This window comes from Dermochelys coriacea, chromosome 13 (genome assembly GCF_009764565.3).
Source record: "Dermochelys coriacea isolate rDerCor1 chromosome 13, rDerCor1.pri.v4, whole genome shotgun sequence".
In the NCBI taxonomy this organism is placed as follows: domain Eukaryota; kingdom Metazoa; phylum Chordata; order Testudines; family Dermochelyidae; genus Dermochelys; species Dermochelys coriacea.
Window position 1 is genome coordinate 1,522,800 of NC_050080.1, and position 13,005 is coordinate 1,535,804.

Genomic DNA, 13,005 nt, shown 5'->3' on the forward strand with positions numbered 1-13,005 from the left:
CGTGTAACTAACTAACTACACTGTAACTAGACTACTATGTCAAGAACTGTGGTTATAAGAGTTTGTGATACTGGGTAGTTGAGGCACTTGAGTTTAGAGAAAGTGGTATGAAAGAGAAAACACAGAAGTAGTGAGATTAGTTTTTGCATAATGTTGACCAGAGTGTGTGAGAGATGCTTATGGCAAGGTTCTTCAGCCTAGTTGACTTTTGAGTTTAAGGATGCCTTCAGACACATTTAATTAGCAAGGGGTGCATCTATATTGGATCAAGTTAAGGCTTAGAGGTTGGAAAGTAGCCATAAATATTCTCCTGCCTCTCAGATTGTATACCAGCTTTGAGAAGTCCTGTGGCATATTTAAAATTCAATGTGACTTTCATTACCATGAAAAGAAAAGGAGTACTTATGGCACTGAGAGACTAACAAATTTATTAGAGCATAAGCTTTCGTGAGCTACAGCTCACTTCATCGGATGCATGTGATGCATCGGAAGTGAGCTGTAGCTCACGAAAGCTTATGCTCTAATAAATTGGTTAGTCTTTAAGGTGCCACAAGTACTCCTTTTCTTTTTGCGAATACAGACTAACACGGCTGCTACTCTGAAACCTGTCATTACCATGAAAGGCATTCAAGGTGGACATCCTTCCTATGAATAAGAGGAGACCTATTTCATTTCCCTACCCACTTGAAAATTCATAATCTTCTGATGATCTTAGGAACTAGAAGATTTTTTTCAAAGGTATAGATTGCAGGTAGGTGCCACCTGCCAGACACACATCTGGAGATTTTCCTCTTACAGTTCTCAAAAAAAAAAAATTTGTCTTGTTCACAACTTTCATGCTGTTCTCTACTTCACCACACACTGTGCTCTTCACCCAAAACATAACCATCAGATAATGTTAGTTAACAGGCTAATACCAATATTTCACACCTTCTCTGGAATGGTGGAGGAGGAAAAAAAAACTTGGGTGTTGACGGCTCAAGGATTTATGTAATTTTGTGAAGTGCTTAGATAACACGTGATCATGATGTCAATAAAATTAAAACAACTTTTCGCTTCCACACAGGAGTTTAGAGATGAAGTAGACACTGGAAGCTTTGTGTTTGCCCCTTGTGCTACATGAGAGCATTAATATGTTTAAAAAGTATTCTAATGCTAGGAGAAATGAATAACCTAAGTACTTTACCCAGTTTACCATCCAGGAGTTCATATATGGTGTCCTTGTGCCCCATGAGCAGGTTCTCCACGCTTCTATTCTCTACTCCTTCATTGTAGCATGGTATATACAGTTCAGCTTGCATCTTGCAATCATCTGCTTAAGGTGCTCCATTAAATCTGACTTTTCTGCAAGAACCAGATACATTTATAAGTGCACTAGGCTGCTGCCACACACACTGAAATCTTGATATTATTTTGAGGATCACACCGCTTCTATGTTTTACAATTGAATGAAAGCCTAGCTATTTAGCATGTTAAAATTAACAGCAACCACTGTCATCACTATTCCTGCCAATAGCAAACCTTGGAAGTGCAGCATTGTAGAGTAGGAGCCTCCCTCTGGTTTTGAAGTCACAAATAAGACTTCAGATCTTAGGAGCAAATCTCCTTTCAAGCTGGGGAAAAAAAATGCATGTTGTAACCTTTTTAAAAACATAGTCCCAGAATGCCAGACCTCTCAAGTGATTTTGAAAGGATATAGTTAAGACTTTTGTGTAGTTAATCCACCTTAAAAGCCTAAATATGTTATCAGTTTTGACAAATATGTGACATCTTCTGTATGGGAGCTGAAATGTATTTTCCCTAATTTGTGTGCCAGTATCACTGCACCTCCACAAGTAACTGTGTAGCCTATTGCCCCTGCCATGGAAGGATAAACAGGGAGGTTTAATAAAAGTACAATTCTCTGAAAAATGACTTTGTAAAACTGTTATCTTCAATCCATCTGTATATTCAGTCACATTTGCTTATTTTAGTGACAAAAATAAGTTATTAGTACTTTCTCTGCCAGCCCTATAGCAACATGGGTGAGAAGGTCTGGTCTGGGTATTAACAGAACAGTTTACTAAATTCAAGGCCAATTTGTGTACCTTTTGAACCCCACCAGTTATTCCTAGTGCAACTGTAACTGAGAGCTGGAGTTGCCTGAATACTATTCATCTTATTGATCCAATGCGCTTTGTGATATTTTTCAAGTAACTTTAACAACTTGTTTTCATTATTCATCTAGCTTGGAAGGCAGAATTTTGTCTGCCTGATCTCTCTACTTGTGATGTTGGGAAACACAAAAAATACATCTAGACTTTCAGAAATTAGATGATGCTTAGAAAAACCTTTCTATTTTTTTAAATGGAGCAGATTTTATGTGGAAATCCTAGAGATGCAATAAGCATGGAGCCCCACAGTGACATCTCTAGCCACATTTGTGAAGTAGAACTGCATGTTTGGGTACCTCCAGAGATAGTGGTGGATCTAACTTTACCAAGTCAGTTTTCAGAGAACACATTTTCCCTTCTTGTATGACAAACTAAATATTAAATAAGGCAAACTTTGCCCCACAAGCTCCGTAAGTGTTTCCTTCAAAATAGTTCAATAGTAGGAGGATTTATGATTTGATAAACCAACTTTTTTGGGGGGGTGCTGTGGTCTTCAAGACTGCAAATTTCACTTAATCGGAGATTCATCATTCAATTTCTTTTTTCTTTAGGAGAGAGAAGGTCCTGTTCCAATGTTTACAATCAAAACTGACTCTCTTGTGGATGACCTAAATAGATTTCCTCCATCTCTCCGATGATTCTGTAAAGGGAAGTGGCACAAGACCCAATACTGCTGTTGGTTATTGATCCAACTTTCCTTGCAGTTTTCCCTGCCATTCATGTCAATTGCTTCTACTAACCTTTACGAGCAAACTCTGCCTTTTAATGAAATCATGAGGGGCTTATCTTTACCCACATTTTCAGTACTGGTTTTAACACCACAGCATTTAAGAAGCTAATATAATAAATGTTGTTAGAATACCATAAGAAGCCTCTCCTTACAACAGGTTTCAGTTCTTTCAGGTGTAGTTATGTAAGTGCAAAATGTGTATAGTGCTTCTCATGAGAGAGTACTTTATTATTTGTAAAATACCATGCATAATTATGCAATTAAATACTTTCATTTTACAGATGGGAAGCTGAGAGACAGGCCAAGCTTTCTCAACAAGTACAGGGCAGAGCTGGGAATATGACCTGGGTCTCATTGTTTGTGTTCCCTTTGTCTTAACAGCTGACCCACACAACTCTATCAGATGCTTCTGTGAAGCAGCTGTTCCAATAAAACTATGGGACACCGGCTATTAACTGGTGGATGATGATTATCTAGACTGCTGGAATAAAGTTAAAGGTGATTTGGGGTTTTTGTCCATGGATTTTGGGGTACAGTGTGCATTGATGTAGAACTTTCTACTGCATTCTCCTTGCATCTCATTTCTAGCGGAGTTCAACTGCAGAGGGTCTTGCTTCAGTGGAACCTGCATAAACAGCCATTTGGTGCATCCCTGTTGCCAGTGGTGCTGGAGGGGTGACTACCTCAGAAGGATGAATAGCTTCAGATGGGTCTTCTGTTTCCTCTTGATTATCTATACTAGTAGCAGCAGTTGTTAAAAAACCAAACTCCTGGTTGGCTTCCATCTGTTTGCATTGTTGTGACTACTCAGGATTTTTATGGAGGTACCTGGGATTAAGGAGTTGCAAACAACGCTGGCCAGCTGTGCCACCTGCAGTTAAGTACATTTCTTTCATTTTTGAGACAGCAGAGAGACAAAGTCAAATCAGCGAAGCTTGGAGTGAGACCATAGGAAAAGCAGGTTTCACTGATACTGACCTTTGTGCCCTAGGTCTCTCTGGTTTCTGGCAGGAGATTTTCCTCCCTCATTGCTTTGGGGCCACACACCAACTTTAAAATCAAACAAAACAGCCAGGTTGAACAAATTTTGGATAGTGAAAGACTCAAACAGCCATGTCCAAGAGACTCCCTTCTAAAGACCCCATTAATTCTACACAGGTGGATGCTTTATTGGCCAGACCCTCTATGTACTTTTTCTGGCTCCTCTTATGCCTCTCACCAGTTGGGCCACCTTGTTATATTCTAGTTCATGTCCTATCATCCTCTGGTAAGTGCAATGATCCTTTTGCTGGCATTAACTGTTCAAGACCAGGTGTTACTTTGAAGCAGAGATTATGGAAGCATATCCACTTAATAACAAATGAGCTTTTGAGGGCTAATCACCAGCTCCAGAGTCCATTCCTACCATTGTCATTCTTCTCTTTCCTATGCCCTCCATGCTTGGCCATTGGTTGAGTTGGAGAAGAAGTAGTTCAGATTCTGGATATGGAAATGGTTTGGCAGCTCGCACGTTTGAACAATGCTAGTCAAGGAGTGGGGGCAGAAGGAAGGACTTTAAGGAAACACAGCCTTTCCAATCAGAATGGTTTGTGATAATTGGGGCACTCCTTGAAATTCAGTAAATGAATTGTCCAATTGCATGTGAAGTGCGAGCAGAGTTAGTTGACTATAGGTTGATCTACTTTAACTTTGAGAACTCTTATCTTAATACTACATTGCTGGAGCCACATCAGCGTCCTTTCCCTCTGCTGCTCTAACCTTGTACCTGACAACACACTACACACACATTCCTGGCACACCAGCATTTGACCTGTTTCTCTTGCTAATAAATAAATCGCCTGATTTGTTCTCCCTTCTTGGAGAATAGGCCACAAAGTCACCTCATGATCATCCTGGAGATCACCACTTCAAAGTGTCCTGAGCTGTGATGCTGATTCTTATTGTTTCCTTGTGCTTCCCCATCTATCTGTTGTCTCTTGGGTTATACTTTGACTGTAAGCAGCTGAGGGACCATCTTTTTTTGTTTTGTTTCTACAGCACCTACCACAATGGTCCATCAACACTGCAATAAAATAACAAGCCTCGTAAGGGATGAACACTTTGGTTGGGGCTTAGAAAGTCCAACTTCAAAGCAATGAACATATCAGTTCACCAGTGCTTAAAATAGACAAGGGCTGGGGAGAGTATCTTTTATTGGGCCAACTTCTGTTAGTGAAAGAGACCCTTTTTTGAGCTCCACCAAGCACTAAGAGCTATAGCCTTACTCACTTTGTCTCTAATATCCTGGGACCAACCTGGCCACTACAAAGAAGTGCTAAAATAGTAACTTCCAGGGTACAAAGATTTTCCAAGGCCTATGGACACTTTGTATCCAAGGTTGTAGAAACTGTGGGGGTGACTGCTACGCCTTGTTCTGCTTGCCTGTCTTTCTCGTGGCCCCTTGAGTACTTACCCTCCGTCACCTCCATTCTCTTCTCTATACTGCACCAGGGGCTGGCCGCTTTTGGTGCCCAGATACCATCACCATTGCATCTCCCAGTTCCCTTTTGTAGACAAAACAGATAAGGTGAAAGGAAGAGAGAGGAGCAAACTGTGTGTGTGTGTGTGTGTGTGTGTGTGTACACATTCTTACAACACCAAGAAAAAGACTAGCATTAAAACATGCCTTCAGGATTTGTGCTTATGCTGTTTATATTCTGCATGTGCATGCATAAAGTGGTTTGTTCGGGGGGTAAATGGCTGACTCATGCACACGCATACCCACTGCACAAGTAAATGTCAGATTTGGACACACGTTTTGTGGGTACAATTATACCATGAGCCTTGAAAATCTGGTTGTAAGTACATGTCTCTTCCCAGCATTCTCCCCTACTCCAGGGATTTAATGGGTATCTAGAAAATTAAGTGGTTTATGGTCAATTCCATTTTACAGGTTTCTACTTAGTGCTGGCATCAGAAAGAAGAGCCCATGTGGAAGCTACTTGGGAACAGACCTTTTTCGTTTGTAGGGATCTAGCAGACAGATGCGTGATACAGTTTGAAAAGGAGAAGGCTCATGATGATAAGCAAGGCACCTGCTTTCATGGATCTGGTGGATTTTTATATATGTCCTAATTGTTTTATGTACACGAGTCCAGCCATGGCAAATATGGTGCTAGGCCCAGAAACAATGTTGGTCTGTTACATGCAGCACTCACTATCAAATTAAAGCCGGCACCAAAATCCTGTTCACTGTTTTCTCCTTCCTGGCACTGTATGACAAGATCTTTTCTGGTGGGCATGGAAATCCTGTTCTCCCAACGTGACTCTAATGGCCAGGCTGTAAGCTGACCCTGTTTCCAGTGGAATACTGTTTTCATAAAGGTGGGGTGGGGGTTGGGAAAGCAATGACTTATCGGGACTCCTGGGTTCTGTTCCTTGCTCTGCTGCTGCTTATGCTACATGTCTATGCCTTGGTTTCCTCCTTTGTTTGATCAGTATAAAATACTTTCCTGCCTTGGACAGATGGTGGGAGGCTGATGTTTGTCAGGGTCGTGGCCAGGGTGCAAGGGAAACTCCTACAGACATGCAAAGCATTATTTGTACTACTGCTGGTTTCCATTCCCTTGAAGAAGGCAAATCAAGGTCTTTAAAACTAGAATGAGCTGACAGTCATTTCCTGGGTACCAGTGTCCGACACCTCAGTTGGCTAAGATGTATTTATCTGCGTTTTCCACACACACAGATGTTGCATTACCTTGGCACACCAGTCAGTGTCAAATTACTGACTTCCCCTGTCATCGCAGCCCAACAGCTGGACCAGAGCGTTCTGTGACTTAGAGATGTAGTCAGACTTTGGCCACCCCACTCCAGCCTCTGAGTGAACATCTCTGCTAGCCTATGACAGACTCCTCTCCCTGCCATCTCCTCAAACCAGCAGCCTTTGGGAGAGCACTAAAGAGATGGGGCAGAAAGGCCCTGGGCGTTGAGTGAAGTGCTCTGCATTGTTTAACATCAACTCCTGGAAATGGTAGGGGTCAGGATGGGAGAATCCTGACCTAATGAGACCTAAAACCCAGCTTTGAGCCAGGAATTCAACAACCGGTTTCCTAAGTGCAGTTTTTGCCAAAGCAGCACTGCAGCCAAGTGTGGTTCAGACAGATATGACTGACCTTCAGAAACAGCTGGGCTAAGGTTTATTTTATCAGGACCCCACTTTGAACCAGAGGAGCTGCAGGTTATTTTTAAACCAGGCATTGAGCAGCTTGAAGCCTGCCTCAGCAGAGCTGTGTGTGACACATGCTCTTTAAAGGTGCTTGTGCATTGTTTCCTGCTCTGAAGAATGCTTCAGACAAAGGGGGAGAGTCTTGAGTAGTTAACCCCTCCGGGACCTCTCCCTCAATGGCTCTTGTGTAATGTCTGTATTCGTGTTTGCACAGTGCAGGGTCTGGCCTCGTCAGGCAGTCCTGGAGGAAATCTTGATGGTTCCCACTCTTCTTCATTCCTTCAAAAAGAGTGTCTTTTTGTGACCTTCCAAGCTCTGGTGGAGGAAGCCTGTCTCCTCTTTGCCCAGCCTGGGAGCTGGGTTCATGTCATGGTCACTAGCACCTCCCTCCTCTTTCTGCTCCTTTTGAAGAGCTATAATTAGTTCCTTATTCCATGGTTTCAAGACCCTCTGTCCTACGCCTTGGAGAGCCACTGCAGACCCCAGGCATAGCTTTCCTAGGCTAGCTGCTGCAGGGGTGCCAGAACACTTCAAAAGGAGCAGGCACAAGGGACTACACCTTTTGGGGGAAAGGAGCATGTCCACCCCTCTAAAGAGCTGTTTGGTAGCCTGATACTAAACTCTGTCCCTTGGATTCCCAAGGCCAGCCCTTCAGATCTGCAGCAACACCCGTCAGGTGGTTAGTTGTCCACCCCAGCCATGGTTTGCTGAGAGAACCTGGAGAACCCCAGCCAGCCTGAGAAGCAGTGAAGAGGCTAAAAGTTAAATGTCTGCTGCACTGCAGCTAAAATGCCAGGACTGAAACTACGCCTTTCATCATACCCATGTAGCAGCAGGTGTTCCAGCAAACAGGCCCAGGGTAATGGCTGCCCCCTGTCCACCCCTCCAGCCAAGTGTATGTTGCATTTCATTGTGTGTTTTAATCCTGCTGTTTTGAGGGTGGTATTAGCACATGTGAGAACAATCCACATTCAGCAAAGCACAGCAGTTTGAAAGGACAGCTGCCAGGAGCTCACAGACTGAGGGGGAGAGAATCAGGGTGGCCACTTGCATGTTTCTTTAGAGACTGAGGTTTGGAGCACCCTGAACCGGCCTGTAGAACAAAAATCTCTTTGGGTAAATGTGAACTGTCTGCTTATGTTCGGGTCTGAGCCCAAACCAAAGCCCCAGAAATTTAGTATCTGGTTCAGAACTTCCCAGCTGGTCCCTGCATCTATGATGGACAGAACTAAAGCCCTGGGTTGGATTGTCTTATGACTTGGGGAACTTTGTGGCTTAGGCCCATCATTATTTACTCTGTCCTGTGCAGTGCTGGAAACAGAGAAGCCAGCTAGTCCCCTGAGCGGGGCTAATGAGACGACAACACAAATGGGGATTTGTCATCATTAACTTTCCTGCTGGGGAACTGTTCAGCAAGGAAGAAAACTGCTCCCCTTGCCAGCCTGTAGCTTTTGGTGGTCCTGTCCATTAACAGGCTTGAGCAGTAAGGTTACATATGCTGAGAGGAGATTTGAAGAAGGGCTGTTTATGTGGCTAATTTTTGGGGCAACGCATTCCAGGAAGCAGATCTGTATTACCAGACCTGTACTGATATTAATGCCCCTCTATCTATTTTAAAGAGAGTTTATAAGTACAGTATTGTAGCCAGAGGACTGGGTGGGGGGAGGATGCAGTTGTATCGAACGCAGGCTCAAATAGGATCTGCATTTTTTTTTCTCTTCTAGGACATCTAAGCCCTTTCCCTGTTGCTAATGAACGGGACTGAAAGATTAAATATGGACATTGTTTGAGTGAGACTGAGAAATCTGGGCAGCAAAGCAGAGTGGGGCCAAGCTCTTGCCTTAAACTGTCCTGCTGAACCAGGGTTTCAGCTCCAATGGGTCTCCGGCTCCAGTTTAACACTCCCCAATGCCCAAGGTTAGGCAGTAATTCCAGTCTGATGTAGATTCCTCACCAGGACTATCCAGCAGGCTCCCCCCCCCTTTAAGTGCTGCATCTCCCCCTGCGAGAGCCTGAGTTGTGCTCCTAGGGCTGGTGCCAGGTTTTGTCCTCTCCAGTGGGAAGAGGGTAAAGCCTAGGTTAACAATCTTAGTCAAATCTCTAGTGGTGTGTTAGATCACTTGCAGGGGGGCAGGGAACTCTCCCTTTTAATGTAACTTAACAACAACAAAAAACCCTGAAACCCTCAAAGCTGAACTCATCAGAAGCTATCAAGTTTCAGATGTTACCATCAGTTCTCCCCAAGACTTGACCATCTCCTACCCCCATGGAAACCTCTGTTTTTCTCTGTAGCATGACAATGGGATGCTGAGAAGTTGGGGTACAGATACTGGGAAGTGTCACTCATGCTCCTCTCTTTCTGGCTAGCACCGGCAGTGCTGCCTGTCTGACATGGCCCACGTTTCTCACTGGGCAAAGCATCTTTGTTGAAGTAGCTGAGGATTCATTTAAAACGTGTCTTTAAACAAATGGAGAGAATGCAGTGCTGGTGGCTAGCTTGACCCCTCTGCTGCATTTGAGTCCTCCCTAGCCTAGCCACAGAGCATGAGCAATATGGGCACCAGCAGGCGAAGCTTGCCTTGTGCAGGCCTGACCCATTCAGTTCATTTGGACGCTCTCCAGAGCCAGCTGCCCACGCTCCCAGCAGTGCCAATGGTTTGGGTGCTATGGGTACATGGGCAGCTGGAACTGGGCACGTTCCACCTCTTACAGTAGAGTAGAAGAGAGGACGACGCGGCGCTCAGATATAAGTGAGCTCCACCTGCTGCCTGTGGATGCGCTGAGCGCTGCTCTCCACTCAGGGTGTGGTAACTCCATCCCACCTGCCTGCCCCCAACACTCCCAGGGTTAGCCCAAGCCAAGTGAAACTGTTCTGACGCAATGTGCAAGTGTCTTAACGTGTGTTGGATGAGCCTCTCCCCTCCCCCATAAGCTCATTTGTTTGGCTTTAGCTGGCTGCCCATGGAGACTTTTAATTTATCCCTTAATAAACAAGAACAAACAGGAAGACTGACTTGGGCAAGGAATAGCTGTTTTCCTGCCTTCGGAGACATAAACCAGCTGCCTATGGAGCAGCCAAAGATCTCTGAGTGACCGGGTACGTGCACTGAGCTGGGGCAGGACAAGATTTCAGAGCCTTCAGTGGCAGTGTGGATGAGAAACCCATGGCTGAGGGAAGCATTAAAATCCAGTTAGGTTCAGGGGCGCTTCTGCTGAATTATACAGAGAACTAAACCCCTTTGATACAGCAAGGAACTCCAGAATGTTCCACAGAACAGATTGCCTTTGCTAGGAAGCACAGAGCATGACCCACCCTGGGATTTATTCCTCAACATCATTGTTAGTGAGAGAGAGGCACGGACATCCTCTGGCTACCCAGCCCTTGCACCTCCTTAAGGGACCAGATCACAGGAGTGAGATAGGTCAGGGACGAAACTAACTAAACCATTCCTGTGTAAATGATTGACGGTACCTTCCCTTTTTCCAGGAACACAAGTGCCTCCTGCTTTTTTAAACAAACAGCCATACTGTGTTCTCCGAGGTTCTTTAGGCCAGGCCCTGGATGGAGCAGATAGACTTGGTGATGCTGGGGCATTCCTAGGTCTATTAGAGAACGTGTCCTTGCGGATACGGTATGCTGGAAGATTTGATATGTCACTTCAGCAAATATAAACTGAATGCTGAAAGCCTGCCCCTTACAGCCTAGGCTCACACTGCCATTGGTCCCTGAGGGGTGGCATAAGATCCTCATAGGAAGAGGTCTTTTCCATCACTGGCTTGTAGGCTTTTATGAAAATAACAGATTTAGGGCTGGGTGAGTGTGGGGAAATCTAAACGCTTTATGGAGTTTTTTTTCTGTAGTCAGATTCCCATATGCAAATAGAACTAAGAAGATTTCCAAGTAGCACTCAATTTGTCTGTTAATCTTGGACTTCTAGTTCTCCTTTTGTCATTACGCTCACTGTTTCCTTCTTTGTCAGCATTTAAATAACTCAGACTAGCAATTAATACTACAAGGAGGGAGAAATTTAAATAAAACATCCCAAGTCATAATATCCCATGCTGCTGATATGCACTACGAAACCAACCTGCTGCTGGAGAATTCCCCACTGGCTCTTGCCAGGAGTTCTTTACTCTTTAAAAGACTGAATTAAAATGAATTTCTGTCAGTTTCTAGTGTCCATTTCTGCTCTTGGAGGCTTTCAGGCTGAGCTCCTGGGTAACGCAAGGAGGGAGTCTTCAGAACTCTGAAGGACTGTAATTTGTTTTGGAAAAAAATAAATCCAATCTTCCTATTTCCACCACATCCTACAGCTTCTATTAAATCTGCCAAAACCCAAACTTTCCTGCCCTGCAGCCAGTCCGTGCTTACGTGACCAATTGTAGAAGACGTGAGCCTGGCAGTTTTCAGGAGGGGATCAAAGGGTCACTTAGGGGAACAATGAAAGCTGCTGTGTCATGTTGAGAGTATTTCAGAAGATCTAATCTGTCTTGGTATGGCGCATTCACTGCACAAAGCAAATCTGAATTATACTCTGGAGAGTTCATTATCCTCCCTCCACATGAACTCACAATGGAAGTGCACAAAGATGGGTGAAACCAGAATTTGTGTCTCGCTTCATAACACCATACCAGCTGGAAACCCCTCCTGACCCAGCAGGGCCTTCTAATCATATTTTGTGTGCTGAACCAGTTCTCTCATTTGTCTTTCCTGAAGTTTAAAGACATAGGAACCATGCTTCCCCCGCCGGGCCTCACGACTGTTCAAATACAGTGTCAGCACTGCAAGAAGAGAGTTACTGTATTTGACAGCTCAGCCCCACTGTCATTTTGTGCAGCTGAAGTGATGTCTCCTAAACAGCTGGGCTTCTCTATGAGACACAGTGTTCTGACAGGTAGCACTAGTTAGGAACATGGCTACGTGCTGCAGGGAAAGGCATGATAGGCATGCCCAACATTGTCCTTGTGGTACGTGATACACGTGCTGTGAAGCTGCCTGGGAAGTCAGCTGTAACTAGGGACGTAACGTGTCACTGCACTGTGACCAGCTGTCCTTCGGCTATCTGTCATTGGCCCACGCATGATATTTCAGAAGATGGTGAAAGCCTACGTTGCTCCCCACCTGCTATCATAGAATCATAGAATATCAGGGTTGGAAGGGACCTCAGGAGATCATCTAGTCCAACCCCCTGCTCAAAGCAGGACCAATCCCCAATTTTTGCCCCGACCCCTAAATGGCCCCCTCAAGGATTGAACTCACAACCCTGGGTTTAGTAGAACAATGCTCAAACCACGGAGCTATCCCTCCCCCCTATATAATGCACTCATCAGTTAAGCCACGCTGAACCTCAACGGTTTCCAGGAGTGGAGTGGAGGAGAGGAGAGGGTGGAGGCAGGTAACTCCTTGGACTGTAAGAACAGGATCTGCCCGGGAAGAGGAGATGTAATTTTTGAGAATTAAAACTCCCAGATTGAGAGTGTGTGCCTAAGATGAGCCTTGGCCATCAAAGAGAGGGATGGGGTTAATCCTCAAAAAATGTCCGTTTCTGCTCTGCTTTTTGAAACATGACTGCACAAAGGTGAAGGTCCATGCTGTTTTCCTGTCAGTGTTTTTTTTTTGTTTTTGTTTTGTTTTTTTAAATCAGATACCTTTTTTCCTTGAAATACAAGTATATCTTCTGAACTGCCATCCAGCCTGGGATCTGAGAGTCAAGCTGGGCTCTTTCCTTCTTGTACATCATTGCTACTTACAAAAGTTTCATTATGGTTTCTGGACAAACACACTGTTGTGATTTATACCTTTAACAATACCCATGCAATTCAGTTGCCTTCAGTGGATTTGAATGTATATAACTGGCCCTAGAATTGGACCTTCATAATTCTCACAAGAGTAGTGAACTCTTATCTGCTGACTTCAG

General features: G+C 44.4%; 1 long non-coding RNA gene across 1 annotated transcript; it reads left to right on the forward strand.

Moving 5' to 3' along the window:
• Nucleotides 1-611: 611 nt before the first annotated feature.
• On the forward strand, nucleotides 612-3,392 carry LOC122456389. Its single transcript, XR_006275307.1, has 2 exons — nucleotides 612-751; nucleotides 2,705-3,392. It is a non-coding gene; the product is annotated as an uncharacterized LOC122456389 (long non-coding RNA).
• Nucleotides 3,393-13,005: the final 9,613 nt, after the last annotated feature.